The sequence below is a fragment of the Lissotriton vulgaris genome, chromosome 9 (assembly GCF_964263255.1).
Source record: "Lissotriton vulgaris chromosome 9, aLisVul1.2, whole genome shotgun sequence".
Classification (NCBI taxonomy): domain Eukaryota; kingdom Metazoa; phylum Chordata; class Amphibia; order Caudata; family Salamandridae; genus Lissotriton; species Lissotriton vulgaris.
The window spans coordinates 1,140,544,909-1,140,561,529 of NC_141697.1; positions in this window are offsets into that span (position 1 = coordinate 1,140,544,909).

Below are 16,621 nucleotides of genomic sequence, written 5' to 3' on the forward strand. Positions count from 1 at the left end.
TTGTTTTTAGGACCGATCACAAGCCCCTAGTTGACCTCTTTACCACCAGGGATGGCAGCCATGCCACATAACAGATAGCTAAATGGCAATACAGATAACAGGAATTTAATTATCGTTTGATGTATGTGGCAGGTGCTAAAAACAACATAGCTGACTGTTTATCCTGGTTACCCCTTGTTGAAAATGTCAGCAAATTTTCTGAGGAAGATCTCGACATTGTGTGTGCTGTTGGTGCTGTCGTAGATACTGTGAAGGGTGCACTTTGAGAGTGTGAGTGGTTACAGGCTCTACCTGAGGACAACAAAATTAAGATGGTTGTTTACTATCTGGTTCATGGTTGGCCCATGAACAAGAATTTGTCCTCTGAACGTATTCCTTTTAAAAGAGTTTGCGAAGAGTTGTCCTTGGTGGATGGAATAGTACGTAGGGGGGGGTGGGTCTTGTGGTGGTTCCGGTATGCATGCGCAAGACAATTCTAGACCTGGGCCACAAAGGTCATGTTGGTATTCGTGCCATGAAACACAGAGTCAGAGAGGATTTTTGGTGGCCCGGGTTGGACAGATCCATTGAGCATTATGGCAGGGACTTTTGCACGTGTGTTTTGAGTGACAAGTCACAGGTAACTCATCCCTCTCCTATTGATCCCATTGTTGTGAAGGATTCACCTTGGTGCAAACTAGCTTTTGACATTGCAGGTCCTTTTGGTATCACTGGGAGTGCTCCCTTGCATGAACTAGTCTTGGTGGACTACACCAAGTGGCCTGAGGTGAAGTTTGTGAAGTGGGTGCATTCCTCGTCCATCATTAATTTTTTCAAAGAAGTGTTCCTCCGTGAAAGGTTTCCAGAGGAGCTGGTGACTGATAATGGCACCCAGTTGCTTTCTGTGGAAATGCAAAATCTTCTTAGGGAACATGGCATCAAACACATTTTAACTTCTCTTTATCACCCCGCAGCAATGGTCCTGTTGAGCACATGAATTGTGTTGTCCAAGACCAATTGTGATTGACTTGGTAAACGGTTTGCACTTGAGAATGGCCATTGCTGACATGCTGTGGGCAGTCAGGACTACCCCTCATATCGGTACCGGAATTTCTCCCTTCCCTCTTCTCAGGGGGAGGGTTGCGGGTTCCGAGTTAAACAAAGATTGGCTGTCTAGGAAAGAGGTTGATCAGCTCAAACTTGGTGAAGTAGCGGATGTGAGAGCAACTGTACAATCAAAGTATGCTACTGCTTCTAGGAAAGTTTCTCCTGTTTATGTTGGTGATTGGGTGAGAATCAAGAAGTCCGGTTTTGTTTGCAACTGGACTTCTCGGTTTTCAGCTCCGACAAAAGTGAGAGGTGAAGGACTGTGTAGTGGTGTTAGCAAATGGGAAAATATCTAATAAATGTAATATTTCCGTCATTCCCCAATCCAAGATTGTGTACATTGGAGGGAAGTTGAAGGTTCATATTGATCATGCCTCTACCAATGCTACTCCTGCTCATTCAGGTTCCTCAACTGCTGATGCAACTCCTGTTCATTCTGGTTACTCTTCTGCTAATGAAATTCATTCCAGAAAGGGTGTTTTTCTAGATTGCATCACTTCCAGGAGTTTTCCTTCCAGGGTAAGAGTTGCCCCTGTTAAGTTTCATGGTTATGTTATATATTGATTATATTATGTTGTGTTGCCCTGTTGGTTACAATTGTTTTAGATTATATATATATATATATATATATATATATATATATATATATATATATATATAATCTTTTTATCTCTTTGTTATATTGCAAAGGAATGGGGGGTGTTGGGGATCTGCATTGGAAAGTTGGGATGTTCCTTGTTGCCCGGTTCCCTGTGTGGAACACAGACTGTACTGTTGTGGCAGTTGCTGCCTGGGAGCTGCCCTGACGGGAAGTATTAAACAAAGTACTTAGCAGTAGCTGCCGTACTTCTTTTCAGTCTTCACAGCTGAAATGAATCCTGCTGAGCAAAGGCTTTGCAAGTGAACCTGTGTAGCTGACAAGTAATGTGTGTTGTGGTCATTTAATCTATTAGGGATAGACCCCGGGTTTTGTAATTGGGCTACTTTATACTCTTTGATACAAACATATTGACCTCTGACCTGGCCTTTTGAATAAGAGGAACTAGAATATGGACGTGGACGTAGGTCGGGCAGGCTGAGCACGAGTACAAACTCGGACATGCGACCTTGTGCAGGCAGGAAAGCTTCTCGAACGTGTGAGAACTGTCTGTGTAGTATTTTGGGTGTATGTTGGTGTTTGTGTTAAAAGGAGACGCTTACTGTTGTGTGAGCGTGCTGGTGTCCAAGGGAGAAGTGTAGATATGCGTTTTGCTGTGGGGATGTTGAAATCCGCACCTGCAGCCAGCCTATGTGCCTTAAGTGGAGGCAAGGGTAATATTAGGGTTTTTAAGTGCATAGAGTTAAAGGTAATTTTAGGGTTTAGTGGTGTGTAGAGGTAAAATGAGGTAAGTGCATTTTTTTAGTTTAGAGGGTGTAGAGGTAAAGTGTGGTAAACATAATATTAGGGCCATAGGGTGGAAGAGTTAAGGGTCTTTTTAACGTTTGGGGTGGGTAGAAGTACAGGGAGGTTAAGATCATTTTTGACTTTAGGGATGGGTAGAGGTAAGTGGAGGCAAGTGTAGTTTTAAGGGAGGTAAGGATAATTTTGGTGTTTAGGGGAGGAAACCTCCCTTTACCACTTACATTTTTTTTTAAATTGTATTTAAAAGGATAGGTTTTGGGGGCTTTCTTCCTTCCCCCCCAAAAAAATTAAAATATAACATACGAGGTTTCTGGGTGGGGGGAGGTGAACTGTGTTGCATATATGTGAGCCTTGTGTATATATTTATCGAACACAGTTTGTGCCCACAAAGGACCACGGTAGCCTTACACACAAATAGTCAGTGGGAATATCTTTAGTTAAATCCGACATACACGAAGAATTAAGAAAATAAAGCTATTCTTTACAGGCCATTCAAGTAATGCTTGTGTGGTCTTTAAAGGATCGAACTATGTTTTTGGTATGGTTGTGGGCTACCGGGGTACGTACTCCACGAGCCCCGGTCTGTGTGCAGGTAGCCAAATTTCTCTACGTTTTGGAGAGAGATATATACATACACACACAAATAAACAAAAATATACATATAGGTATACATAAACGCAAATATGTGTATACAAAGTCCCCCTTAATGGGACTATCCCTTCACATCAAGATATCGTTTTGAGAATTGAACTGAAACCTCTGAAGTTAACCTGAATTCATTCTTGTTTGCTGGAAGTGGCTGTACACTGTGTTTTTAGTGCGATCAGATAATACCTAATTATACATTCAAGTGTGTTTACAAGTCCTTGAGGTTTTTATTAGCTGTGAAATATATGCCTGGTATTGGACATGGAACAATTCTGTGTCCTGCCTGGAAAAGTAAATGAATTCCTCTTCTTAGAAAAGCAAGTAGGCGGGGTGTAAATTATCACTAATGAGTGGATGAAGACACAGCTGCTCCGATTGGTCGGAGAGCCTCTCTGCCAGAAGCAGTACCTTTCATGTGGCTTGTGGGCGGTAACTGTGCTGCTCGAACAAGGGATGTTAGAACACAATAAAAACAAGCATTTACAATGCAATGGTTTCGCCTTTGGAAAGGTTAGAGCTATTGGCATTGTAAATGACAAAATTTGTATTTGTGTTGGTTTTAAAAACCGATAAATAAATGGCATTGTCATTTACAGAGGGGAGGGTTTGAGCACGGAGGGAGAGTCACAGGAAGTGTATACACTTGAGGGTTTGAGTATGGTTGAGGGTGGAGTTAAAGTTATCAGTTCGAGTTAAGAATAATGCCGAGTAGCCAGCTAAACTGTTTCTCTACTTTATTTTCAGTTAAACCCCTGACGAAGAATTTTACAATTCGAAATGCATTGGGAACACCTTGATGTCATTTAAACATTGTTGAAACATGTTTGTCCTCACATGCCCTCGTAAAAGCCTAGAATGGCAACGTTCGGTATTTGAAAATGATGAATAAATAAATCCAATGCACAAACATGATGTCTTCGCAGTGATGTAATTAAGGAAGATATAAGAGTCAAGATTTGGGATTAAAAACAATAATCAGGCAACAAAAAAGTGACCATTAAGGAAGAGTTTTACAGGAATGTTTTTCCCAATCGCAGTGCGACAGACGGGCGCAGGAGTGAAGTGTCCCATCAGACTTGTTTCTAACTTAACCGTGATGAGGTTTGACACGGCTTCTGTTTGCACGCATCTCATCGGATAAGCTGGAATATAAGAGTAAAGGTTTAAGGGAAGGAGAGCAACTGCCCAATCTTGTAAATTGCTTCGCAACATTATCGCCTCAGAGCCTGCACCCCAAGGATTTAAGTTTAAATTATTTGAAAGGAGACGTCATCGCGGAGACAGAAGAAAATCACAAAGTGAAATGACTCAAATGCAATTATGAACAAAAATTGATATATGAATGAGGGGACAGTTGAACTCTGCTACTCGAACAATTTAATGTTTCTTTTTCAATGTTTTCTCAAGGAGGGACACTGTCCTAGTGGGGAACGGTGATGTTAACACATTTTATTAACATGTTTGTTAGGTTTTCGCTTGTTTTCATGGGACGGCTTTATTTGATGTGAGCACACTTTCCCCGATTGATGTAGGGCATTATGGGAGATGAAGTCTATCTTTATACGGCACGTTCAAACTACAAGTAGGGGTGGAGGCTTGTAGCTAGATCGCTCACAGGTGTGTGTCTTTTCTCTTTAAAAATGACGTGAGCGTGTGGGTAATATTCTAAGAAATTTCTGCCACGAGGGAGTGAAGTGAGGTTATGCTGCCAGTTGCGGCGCTTAAACAGGTAAATTTGCGAGTAGGGAGGATCAGAGTCTAGTGGGAATAACATAGTAGGGAGTGAGCCGACACGTACTGTACACATTGAACTAAATGCCAATTGACAACTCGGGAGAGGGGAGGGTTTGAGCACGGAGGGAGAGTCATGGGAAGTGTATACACTCGAAGGTTTGAGTATGGTTGAGGTTGGAGTTAAAGTTATCAGTTTGAGTTAAGAATAATGCAGAGTAGCCAGCTGAACTGTTTCTCTACTTTATTTTCAGTTAAACCCCTGATGAAGAATTTTACAAACATGATGTCTCTGTGGTAAATAAAATTACCTGGTACTTAATTTCTATGCGGTAAAGTTCAATAAAATAGCTCAATCAAAATAAGAGACACAGAGTCCGTGGCATCTGAGTTTTAAGGGGTTTTATTCCATAAAATGGAATTGGTCCGAACCAGGTAGTATGATCCATCACCACGAGGGTTCAGGAAGGGAATCATGGACATGTACAATGATTTATTAACAGTACACAGTATATATAGTATCATTACAGTGGTGATGGGTTCAGAAGGCGTAACAGCTGAAAGAAACAAGATAAGAAACATGTGCGTAACAATATGTAATCAGAAGGCGTGCACAAGGGTGTACACGGAGGTGGGTGCCAGAAACGTCACATAGAAGAAAAAACATTTCAGTCATAGAAGTGACGCAAGTGGGTGGATCCCTAGAAGAATCCTGCAGTGTCAGCAGAAATATGTGGCAGAGATGCGCGTGCAGCAGCATGACGTGTGACTGGAGGGTGAAGGGGACTTGACATTTAGCGCTAGGATTAGAGACAGAAGTCTGGTGGGTCATATCGACTTGTTCCTAAGTCATATCTGGTATTTTGTGTTTGGAGAACTGTATTATCTAGAAGGAAAGGTCTCTCGGGCAGAGGCTATTCTATACTGACTGCTAATGCGTGCATATGTGTCTACGTGTAATGCGAGGGGCCATGGGCCTACCATGGTAACAGGAGCTATGAATTACTTACATGGAGACAGAAAGGCCGGGCCCTTTACTCTGCAGCTGGGGGGATGTTTACCTAAACTACTGGACAAGAATGTATTTTCGAGGAGCGGAGCAGATAACTTGAAGACTGAATACAGTTTTGGCAGGCAGGCAGGCAGAGCCGGGCACCACTTGCCGCGCAGGGAGTAAGTCAAAGTTCAGGGATGCAGATGCAGGTCCAGGCTGCAGCTTTCAGAGGCAGAAGTCAGGAAAAGGCTCGATGGCAGAAATCAGGGCCTTCGCCAGAGCCATGAAAACATGAAAGTGCACCATGTAAAGACGGTGGCACGGCATACTTAGGAACTGAATTATTGATTCATTCATGGCGGATCTGAAAGAGGACATGTTAACGTTGGACGCAAATGTATTTGCGTCTTCATAGCGGGTTGTGGAGGGAACTTACATGCACTTTAAGCACGTACATGGAGCCGTTGGGGTATGTAGTAGGGGACATAATTGAGCATAAAAATTCATATTACCTCATCTCCTCAGTGATGTAACTAAGGAAGATATACGAGTCAAGATTTTGGATTAAAAACAATAATCAGGCAACAAAAAAGTGAACATTGCACAGGAATGTTTTTCCCAATCGCAGTGCGACAGACGAGCGCAGGAGTGAAGTGTCCCATAAGACTTGTTTCTAACTTAGCCGTGATGAGGTTTGACACGGCTTCTGTTCGCACGTATCTCATCAGATAAGCTGCAATATAAGAGTAAAGGTTTAAAGGAAGGAGTGCAACTGCTCAATCTTGTAAATTGATTGTCATTTACATTGCCATTAGCTTAATCTCTCGCAAATGTGAGACCTATTGTACCCTACGGACGAGCTCAGCAGACAGCAATTACTACCACACACACCCAGAGCCAGCCACACACACCCACCCAGAGCCACACACACACACACCCACCCACCCCCAGAGCCACACACACCCCCCCGAGCCACACACCCCCCCAGAGCCACCCCCACACCCCCCCCGAGCCACACACACACACACTCATACACCCAGAGCCACACACACACCCACACACCCAGAGCCACAGGGATTCCTCGTCGGACTACTCCTGCAGACGTGTTACTCCTGGTAAACCAAACAGTGTCGCAATTCATACAGAGGACATATGCCCTATTAGCACTGATCAATTGAGGTAAGTGGCCAAAAAACCTATAACCAACAGAAATAGGGTCAGAAAAATCTGGGGCAAAACAACAAATCCCATATGCTATTCATGGTAAACCAAATATTGTCATGATTCACACAGGGCAGATGCACTATTAGCACTGATCAGTAGTGGTAAAGTGGCCAAAAACCTATAACCAACAGAAAAAATGGGGTCAGACATATGGAGCAAACTAAAACAGGTAGACTATGTGTCCTCATATCGGAGATAGAGCAGTGACATCCCCTAGACACAGCGCCTGTTTACACTATGGCACCAACGTCACATGAGCAGCTCCGCAAAGCTATGCCCGCCATTGTTTCTCACCCCATTGGTGTGCCGCAGACTTTGCTGGTGTAGTACATGGCTAATGCAGTGTGCCCCCACCTCAGACACTACCCACCTTCCCCCACAACCATGGCCAACACCCGCATGACTGCCACACCCCGACAACAATATTCCGAACACCATACCACTGGAAAATCACATTGAAATAATCAACCCCTACCGTACGGGCCACAGCCTCTGTGCAACACTCTTCTCCATCCCTGTGCCCCCGTGGGCAGGAAAACACCAGGCACATTTTCCTGGTGCTCCAAATTCATTAGTTGCCCATCACTTACCCACGACACCGCCTCAGCTCTACTGACCAAGAGACCCCCAGATTTCTTGGGCATCCAGGATCTCCCCCTCCCCTCCCCAATGAACCACAGTCCAGCTGCTGGGTGAATATTTCAACTTGCATGAAGACTGCTGACTTAGACTCTTCTCCGGAGGTTCTCTCATTGCCTTGCAACTGCCTAGAGGCAATGTGCCTGCTGCGCTCTGGTCTTTCCCCTCAGTCCCTGACTGCACCACCTGATCCTGACCACTGGCAGGTCATTACCATGCCTGGTCCAAGCACACATTTCCAAGAATTAATCACAATGAATTGCAAAGCATTTACCTTAAAGTGCAGGCAATTCGTCTGAAAAATTTAAGTCACCAGTATTCATACTGGAACCATTTTGCAAAGAAATTACTTGCACTTTAATTTTAAATATATGGAATTTCTGCACAGCAGCCCAGCAGAGCGCACGAGGAGACTCCTGAACCAAAATCAAGTTGGAGGGCCTTGCACCTTTTAATCCGCCCCCCGCCCCACACCTCCATTAAATCTATACTGTTTCGTTTGCATTAAAAACTACAGAGTCCCTGGTCGACAGCAGAATAAAAACAGTTTGACATACAAAACAATGTGGTGGACGTCACCCTGCTTCTTCACTGAAGTACAGTTGAAAAGAGGTGATGGAAATAGAAACTGGAGAAGCAAATGTACAGAGCAAATAAGGATCCTCGCGTCCACAGTGATCACAAAACAACTGTTAGATAATGCATGCAATAGCGTGCAGACTAAACAAACCCCCAAATAAGTTGGAGTTGACCGTAGGCCAAGGTAAAATTTACCTTGGATGAACCCATTTCTTCTGTACTTGTGCTAAAAATATATCCAATGGTAATCGTCATCACCACGAAGTTAAGCAGCACACACACAGAGGGAGCTTTGGTACAGTAAAACAAATAAAATGTGCCTTTGCTGCAAAGAGACAACCCATCATTATAGTAATAGACGCAAACTGTGCCCTTGACAGAATTTGCTTAAGTGATTACTAAGTGTCATTTTGAAACTACCCAACACCGATCGCTGCTCCTAGGCTTGTCTGTCTGATTTACTTTTATCTATGTGTTAGCCGTTTTTGTAAACCGCTGAAACCACTAGTTGATAAGAGCGCCAGGAAATGGGTAATAACAAAACAGAGACAAAGAACAGTGCGGTTTCATCCGAACTGTACAATGGGAGGTTTGAAGATGGAGAAGGCACAGAAGAGATGCCCAGCATACGTTACCATGTCTCCATTGGAGTGAAAGTCTTTAAAGGCGTCCCCCCCCCCGCCAATATCCAGGACCTGACTAGCTAACAGGTATCCATAGGCATGGGGAAAGAGTCTTGGTGCCTTGCTCAGAAAAATCACCTCCGCGTTAACTCCCACCAATACAGTGCGGATATCCCCGTCCAAAACCCACAGAAACGGTCGCCTGAAGCTTAGGGTCAAAGTGAGAAGTGCACGTCATGCAAGCTCAAAAGGGGCATCCCCGGCGTGAAGCAGGAATCGCAGATGACCAAACTCTTAAAAATGTTGCATATTTATATAGCGCGAACTCGAGCCAAAAGCACTGGAGCGCCGCACCGGAGCACCGCATCAACCCATTCGGGCACGGGGCGTCCAAGTAACCGCCACAGCATCACAACTAGACAGGCCCGGCTTGCATGGGGGCCAAGCAAAAGAGGTGTGCGGGCTGAAAGCGCACCGGCAAGAATACCTCTCCTGACTCGCCAAACATGAAAGAAATTGGAATTCTCCACACACACACACACCCCAAACCCCCCCCCACGCACAGCCGATTACAGCAATCCTCGACAGACCTAGTTAGCAGAGGAGGCCAAGAAAACAAGCACCTACGGGCACACGGACAGCGGGAGGGGGGCGGGAACGGGCACACGGACAGCGGGAGGAGGGTCCAGAAACGGGCACACGGACAGTGGGAGGGTGACGGAAACGGACAGCGGGACATCGCGCAACCCACCCCTGAAAACGACACTTCCAAAATGGCAAAAACAAAGCTTTAAAAAAAATAAAATAAACCACCGCCGCATGATGATCGCAAAGGGGCGGGATGAGTAAAAATCACGGGAACGCACACGAATCTGCTCCGGCAATGATGGACAGATGTCTGTTCCAATGGCTAGCCTCCATTTATGGAGCTAGCCAATGGAACAGAGAGGCGGAACAAAGCCACACAGTGTAAGACATAAGGTTTCGCCTGCGCGAAAGGCTGCTTGCGCAGCTTTCGACAGGCGAAACCTAAACAGCAAGGTCCAATGATTCAAGAAGCCTTTACAACCATGACCAGGGAGTGGAGGCATGCCCCCAATTCTCATTATATGATATGTGAAAGCAGTATTGTGTGGCAGAAATAATTCCAGGATGTTTAATTTCAAAGCGATTGGCTCAGCCCTGCAAGTCTAATGTTGAGTATAAGGTACTTTTGCCTGTCACAAAGAGATCAGACTCAGGTGATAAGTACACTACACTAGCTACAGTGTGGTTTTAATAAATAACATTGCTCTGTCCAACAAATTGGAGCACTGGCCAGTTAATAATCTTCCTGTCCGTATCCCCGAACAACCTCTGCATTTATCATGCTTCAATAAGCCGTTGCTCATTTGAGATTCTTCAGTTCTTCACAAACTGGTTCCCTGTGGAAGAACTCCAGACAAATAATGGTGAACATGTTCTACCCAAATGTATTGTATTGGAATTGCATTTGTATAGCGCTCGCTACCCCTGATGAGGCGTCAAATCGCTATTTTGGCAAGTAGCGCGCTACTCCGTGACCCACAGAGGATTAGTGTTGAATTAGTATAGTGAAACATGCAAGTACATTTTAAGTGGTGGATAGGTTAGTCAGTTTTGTGGATTCAGAAGGATAGAAGTGGAAAAAAAGGTTTGTATTTATATAGCGCTTGTTACCCCCGATGGGGTGTTGAAGAAGTACATCCAGAGAGACCCTTCAAGAGGGTAAATCAGGTGGGGATGGATGCCTTTTTGTATTCACTGTGTGACTCTGATGTGGATCGGAAACCATGAACAGGGCAGCAATGCGTCTTTGTCCCCAGGGCTCCACTTTTTATTGGTGGAGACTCACTAGGTACATATGCCGCGCCTAGCACCAGGTCATCTTATAAATGGGTCCATGGCCACGACAGGATAATGAGGCCTGTGTCTTGGGTGGGTCACACTATTTTCCCCTTCCCATTCAAAGTGCTGGACATACAAAGCTTGTAAGGAAAGCATGTTCATTAATGTTGTGGTTGGAAGAGTAGGTGCTGGGGGAGCCAGTTCCATGTAAGTCATTGATGCTGGGGTGGGTTGTGGTGGTCCCGAACCAGACTCCTTAGCAGTGTGGTGCATGTGTTTCTCTACAGTCATAACTGGAAATGCATGGCTAATGAAACAGCTGTATACCAGAAAAAAAGGAAATGCAATACCATTACAGCTGATACTTGTACTGATCAGTGACTGAAGGGAGGAGGCCTACAAAGACCAATGGCTGATGAAGACTGACTCAAAGGCTGTCTTATTTTTTTTCTGGTATTTTTGATAACATGAGCTCAGGCACACAGCTAAAGCTGTATCTAGCCAGATATAAAACAAGCATTGGCAAAGCCAATAGGTCTCATCCATGAAAGAGCTAATGGCCTTGTCAATGTCTTTTAGCCATGTTGGATGGCCCTGCCGGAATTTTAAAACCTGACCAGCAGGCTGTAAAGGCATTAACTCTATGGACATCTACCCCAAAGGATAGTTTCCCAAACAGGCCAAGAGAGCTGGGGCAACGTCAGCAGCACGTCGAGCAAAGCTTTGCATGCAACTTACTCTGCTCCTGCTCTGCATGGCAAGCAACGATGGGGAAGGTAGTGAGGGGATGACTGGGAAAGTAAAGATAATGGGAGGGGAGGCGCGTAACAACTCCCCATGTGGTGAGAAGAGGAATTGGCAGAGCCAGCTTAATTTACAGCGAAACTGGTCACTAAAGTCCTCTCATCGAACTTCTAGTGAAAAAGCACCGTTGAAATTAATATGAAGGCGTTCAATAAATAGTATGGTTTACCAGTTTTCGCAATTCACTTAGAGAAACTCTTGATGAATGTCAGTCTCCTGATGGTATTGGTGGTTGTTTACAAACCAGCTTGATATATACCAAGAAGGGTACTATCACTAGAATAATGTATTATCACACCACCTTTCCCTAGAGCCTTATGTGGCACTAAAAGCTAATTACCAAAAGTGAATGTTAACCTAATAAAGGTGTTTTCCTAACAATATCGTCATTTTTGTTCGCAAAAAATGTTTTTTGTCTTGCTGCTATTGGGGTTATATAGCTCTGCTGAAATTTAATAAAGGGCTGTTTTATTCCTTCATTGTCCGGGGAGAAGGAAAGGGCTCCCTAACAGATAACACTGGAGTGGGGAGGATGTGGTGCAGTAGCCAGAGCTGCTGACTCGAGAGCTGGGCATCCCGTTTGAGTCTCTGTAAAAGGCAACCTTTTATAAAAATATAGTTCCATCAAAGCAGATTTTAACAGTATTTCCGTGGTGAGAAACTGATAAGAGAAGCAGGCAAGGAACAAGCAATGGTAAATGCAGGAAAATATGCTACAGCCAATAGAAATGGAGGAAAGGTAAGTGGCACACACATTAACCAATGAGAAGCCAGGAAAGAGTGGAGGCAGGATTTAAGTCCCTTTTAAGTTTATATTAAAACAAAAGATTTTGTCGCTGTGTAGGCGAAACCTAAAAATGCTTGTAGAGGACTCTCAGTCAGAATCCAATAAAAGTCTGCACTTTCAGCATTTAAGTAAATCTGAGCTATCACAACCACTAACTTGTTGAATTATTTTAGATCTTTGTAATGGGATAAGAGGACCCTGCACATGTAAAGCCTGAGGTACTGGGTTTTTTTCAGAACCAATACTATTACAATAACCCAGCGGTGTCGGGGCAACACCCAAAGACCCCGGATTCCCCCGTCTTGGCAAACAGAGACACGGGATACTTCTCGATGACGTCAAAGACCAAAGTTTAATGGTTGCAACCAGGGACAGAGGTCTACGAAGTACACACGGGTAGTTCGAAAGAGACTGCACCACCTCAATGAACAAAACTTGGTCTTTTATGCCGAAAATTACGCTTCTGGCAACATCACAATTTACATTTGGTGCATACAAAATGAACCAATGAACAAGTAGCATTTCAAAAAGTAACGAATTACAACAGTCAAAGCTAATCCCACTTTCCGTTGTGCAGCCCACCAAAAACGATCGCACATATGCTAGTTTCCTGTTCGATCAGGCCGGACAAACCCATCATAAAACCTTCAACTCAGATCGATGAACATGTTGTAAAGGAAAGGCAGAAACAGATGGAAAGGAGATAGGGGAGTGGTAACGGTGGGCCATAAAGTCGGACCACGTTCTGCCCTTTGATCCCTATCAGTGCAGCTGCTAACCAAGGAACTGGCTCAGCAGGATTCGCCCCAGGGGAAAAGTCAGTTCGGCCAGGTCAACCAAGAGTCAGCTAAGGCGTACGTGTCAAGGACTCGCTCGGCCACGATCATAGGGCCTATGTTAGGGCAACCATACAAGATGGCTGCCACATTACAAAATGGAACCCGAGGGTTCAAACTAAATCCTCAAATACAGAGTGTTCTCCTATATCGATTCATAGGAGAACACTCAGACACACTACACTCGTCATTTGCGGTCTGTAGAGACCAAAATCGTCCATTTCCGACGATCTTTATAAATCGGGTTTCAGCACTATCGAACCCATTTCGGAATCACGGAACCACAGACCCTCCTTTTGCCCTATCATAGGCAATAAACCCAGACTCAATTTAATCTGAATCCGGATCTATATTCATCAGGTCATCGATATGCTGCTGTAGCATCATCTTATTACTATGAATCTCCCTCTGGACAGGCTTCCGTTCGCATAAAGTAGCACAAAGCCACAAATAGCCGGAGCGCACTGTACACAGAGACAGAACATGAACAGAATCGCTAAGACTATACCAATAACCATCAAAATCTTCCAACCCCAAGTAGATATCAATCCCCATAACCATCCCATCAAAGACCAATCCCCTTTGTCCAGATGGACAGAATCGGAGATCTTATGCAATTTGGAAATGGCTTGGAAGACTGACGGAGCGTTATCCAGAATAAAAACGCAGCAGCTCGATTGAATCAATCTACAAACTCCCCCTCGATCTGCTAGAATAACGTCTAGGGCAACTCTATTCTGAAGTGTCATAAGTCTATCCGACTGGAGCTCAGCAGTCAGATTACCAAGGGCACCGGCAGTCTCAACTATGGTGGACTCAACCACTCTCGTAAGCTGACGAATATTCCTACTGTTAGCCATAGGTCCCCAAAACGGCAGAAAACCCTTGAAGAAATCACCCCATTCTTGTCCTGCAGTGTCTTCTTGGCTAAAGACACCTCTAGCAATTCTTATCTTGTGATAATCAGCCGCAGCTGTAAAAGTGGAGGGTAACAGAAAGGAAACAAACATGTGCCTGAAAAGTCATGGGGCAACCATGTGTATGCTTTGTCGTAGCAAACAAAATAAGTACCCTTGGCTGCTAAAAACGCTGGGGAAGACTGAGACGGAAACACATAAGTCTCAGCGCAAACACTCTTCCCTAACTGAGCTCTCGGATTCTTACCGTTGCCCTGTAGACAATAGTAACCCTTATGGGGCACTATCCAGATCGGTGGGGGACTTTTCGCACGCTGGTTAATACTCAGACTTACTCCATATCCATTTACGCTCCAACCACTATATGGTTGCCTTTCGTCTTTCGGAATAGTCTCTACTGCATTAGTCCCTTGGATCATATCGACTATGCCTCTAGCTATAGGACTATTCTTCGGGTTATCTCTCGGTGAACGTAAAGGATCAACACTATGGGCATATATGAACATAGTTCTGTAAGCTCGAATCGAACCATTTAAACTGAAAGGCAGAACTAAATATGGAATTCCCTTATCGGCTGTATGAGGCATCAAACCACAAATCCAGCAGTTTGTTGTATTAATCACTAACTGATGCTGGTGCAAAAGCTGTATGAAGGAATTGTTAACGAATTCCTTACGTCGGACTACCTCATGTTCAGGCAAAGGGTGGAAAAAATGTGAGGAAATAGTAGGTGAAGGTGTAGATTGCACAGTGGAATTAAACGTTACTTTAGAAACAAATGCTACATAACCAATTATAAAAATTGCAAAACTCAGTAGTAAAAGTATGCACGGAATAAAAAACATTTCTTCAACATTATTTTGTAAATGCGTTCTCTAAAAGTCCATGTCTGCACAGGTCTCTCCGACTCAAAGAAATCCATCCTAAACTAAAGTTGCTGCCCGCGTTGGTTGGTTGATTCTGCTTGAGAGGGCCTCCGCTGAACCCAGGAAGACGGCCTCGGACCAACGGAACCCAAGACCTAGTGTCTCAGGCTTGCACTCCCAAGACTGGTAGCAACCGTGACCCTAGCAGCAGGAACCGGATGGCAGTTCAGAAAAACAAAAATACGTAGATCCTTGGTGGAGAGTTAACCTGCAAACAGTAAAAAAAAACAACTTTATTGAAATGTATTTGTCCTTAGTTCTCGATCTCAAATTATATCTGTCTCTTCCAGGTACTTCTTGATCAGTGAACAACAGATGTGGCTCAGAAGTGTCCAACCGTTTTGCAGGAGGTTTTGAAGCTTGCAAAAGACTATCGCTCTCCAATTCTGAATTAGTACCAATCAAACGAGCATCACTGAATGTGGCAAACTTCGGGACAGTCTCAGTTTCTGAATCTGCAAGACCATCTTGAACCCACTTATCGTATGGTAGAGGTAAGGGTGCCTTCTTCGTGTGGCACCCGTGTATCCAGTGTTTCTTTCCACGAACTCGCACCGCAGATCTCGTTGACAAGAGGACTTGGTAAGGTCCGGTCCAGCGGGGCTGTTCGTTCTTGGTGCGTTTAAAATTTCTTACGAAGATCCAAGACCCAGGTTCAATGATGTGACCTGGATCTTCGACAGCTTGTGGAAGAGAATCATGAACCTGTTGGCGTAAAACACTCATTTTAGTTGTCATTTCACGCAAGTAATCAAGCAAAACAGGGTACTCAAGATCGCTAAACTTCGTTGGTCTTGGTACGCCCCAAATATTCGCCGGGCGACCAAACACAACCTCATACGGACTCAAACCCATTCGCGAGTGCACAGTCATACGGGTGGATAAAAGTGCTAATGGCAATGCATCTGGCCATTGTAAACCAGTGCTCTCTTGAATTTTGGCCAACTTTAACTTTAGAGTGCCATTATAGCACTCGACTAAACCAGCTGATTGGGGATGATTTGTAGCGTGGAACTTCTGCCTAATCCCAAGACCTTCACACACTCTCTTCATCACTTGTCCCACAAACTCACTTCCATTATCACTCCAAATGATTCTTGGCAATCCAAACCTAGGGAAAAATTATTTTATCAAAACTTTGGCAGTGGACAAAGCAGTGTTGTCCTTAAGGGGGTATGCTTCTACCCATCTAGAGAAAGAACAAACAACCACTAACTCATACTTCAAGTTGTTGCATCTTTCCATATGGATAAAATCTAGCTGCAAAGCCTCGAACGGATACGTAGGAGGAGCAAAATGACCAGCTGGTGTTGGAGTTCCCTTGCCAGGATTATGCATCAAACACACCATGCAATTCTTGACCAAATTCTCTGCACATTTAGGTATTCCCACATTCTGCCAAACCGGAGCCAACAGCTTACAAATCCCTTTCACACTAATGTGTGCCTGCCCATGTGCCATTGTAACAACTGGCAGCACATACGCATTCGGCAGCAACCATCTTTGATGTTCGGACAAATCAGTCCAACAACCATTCGAATCCAACCTACCCTTCCTCT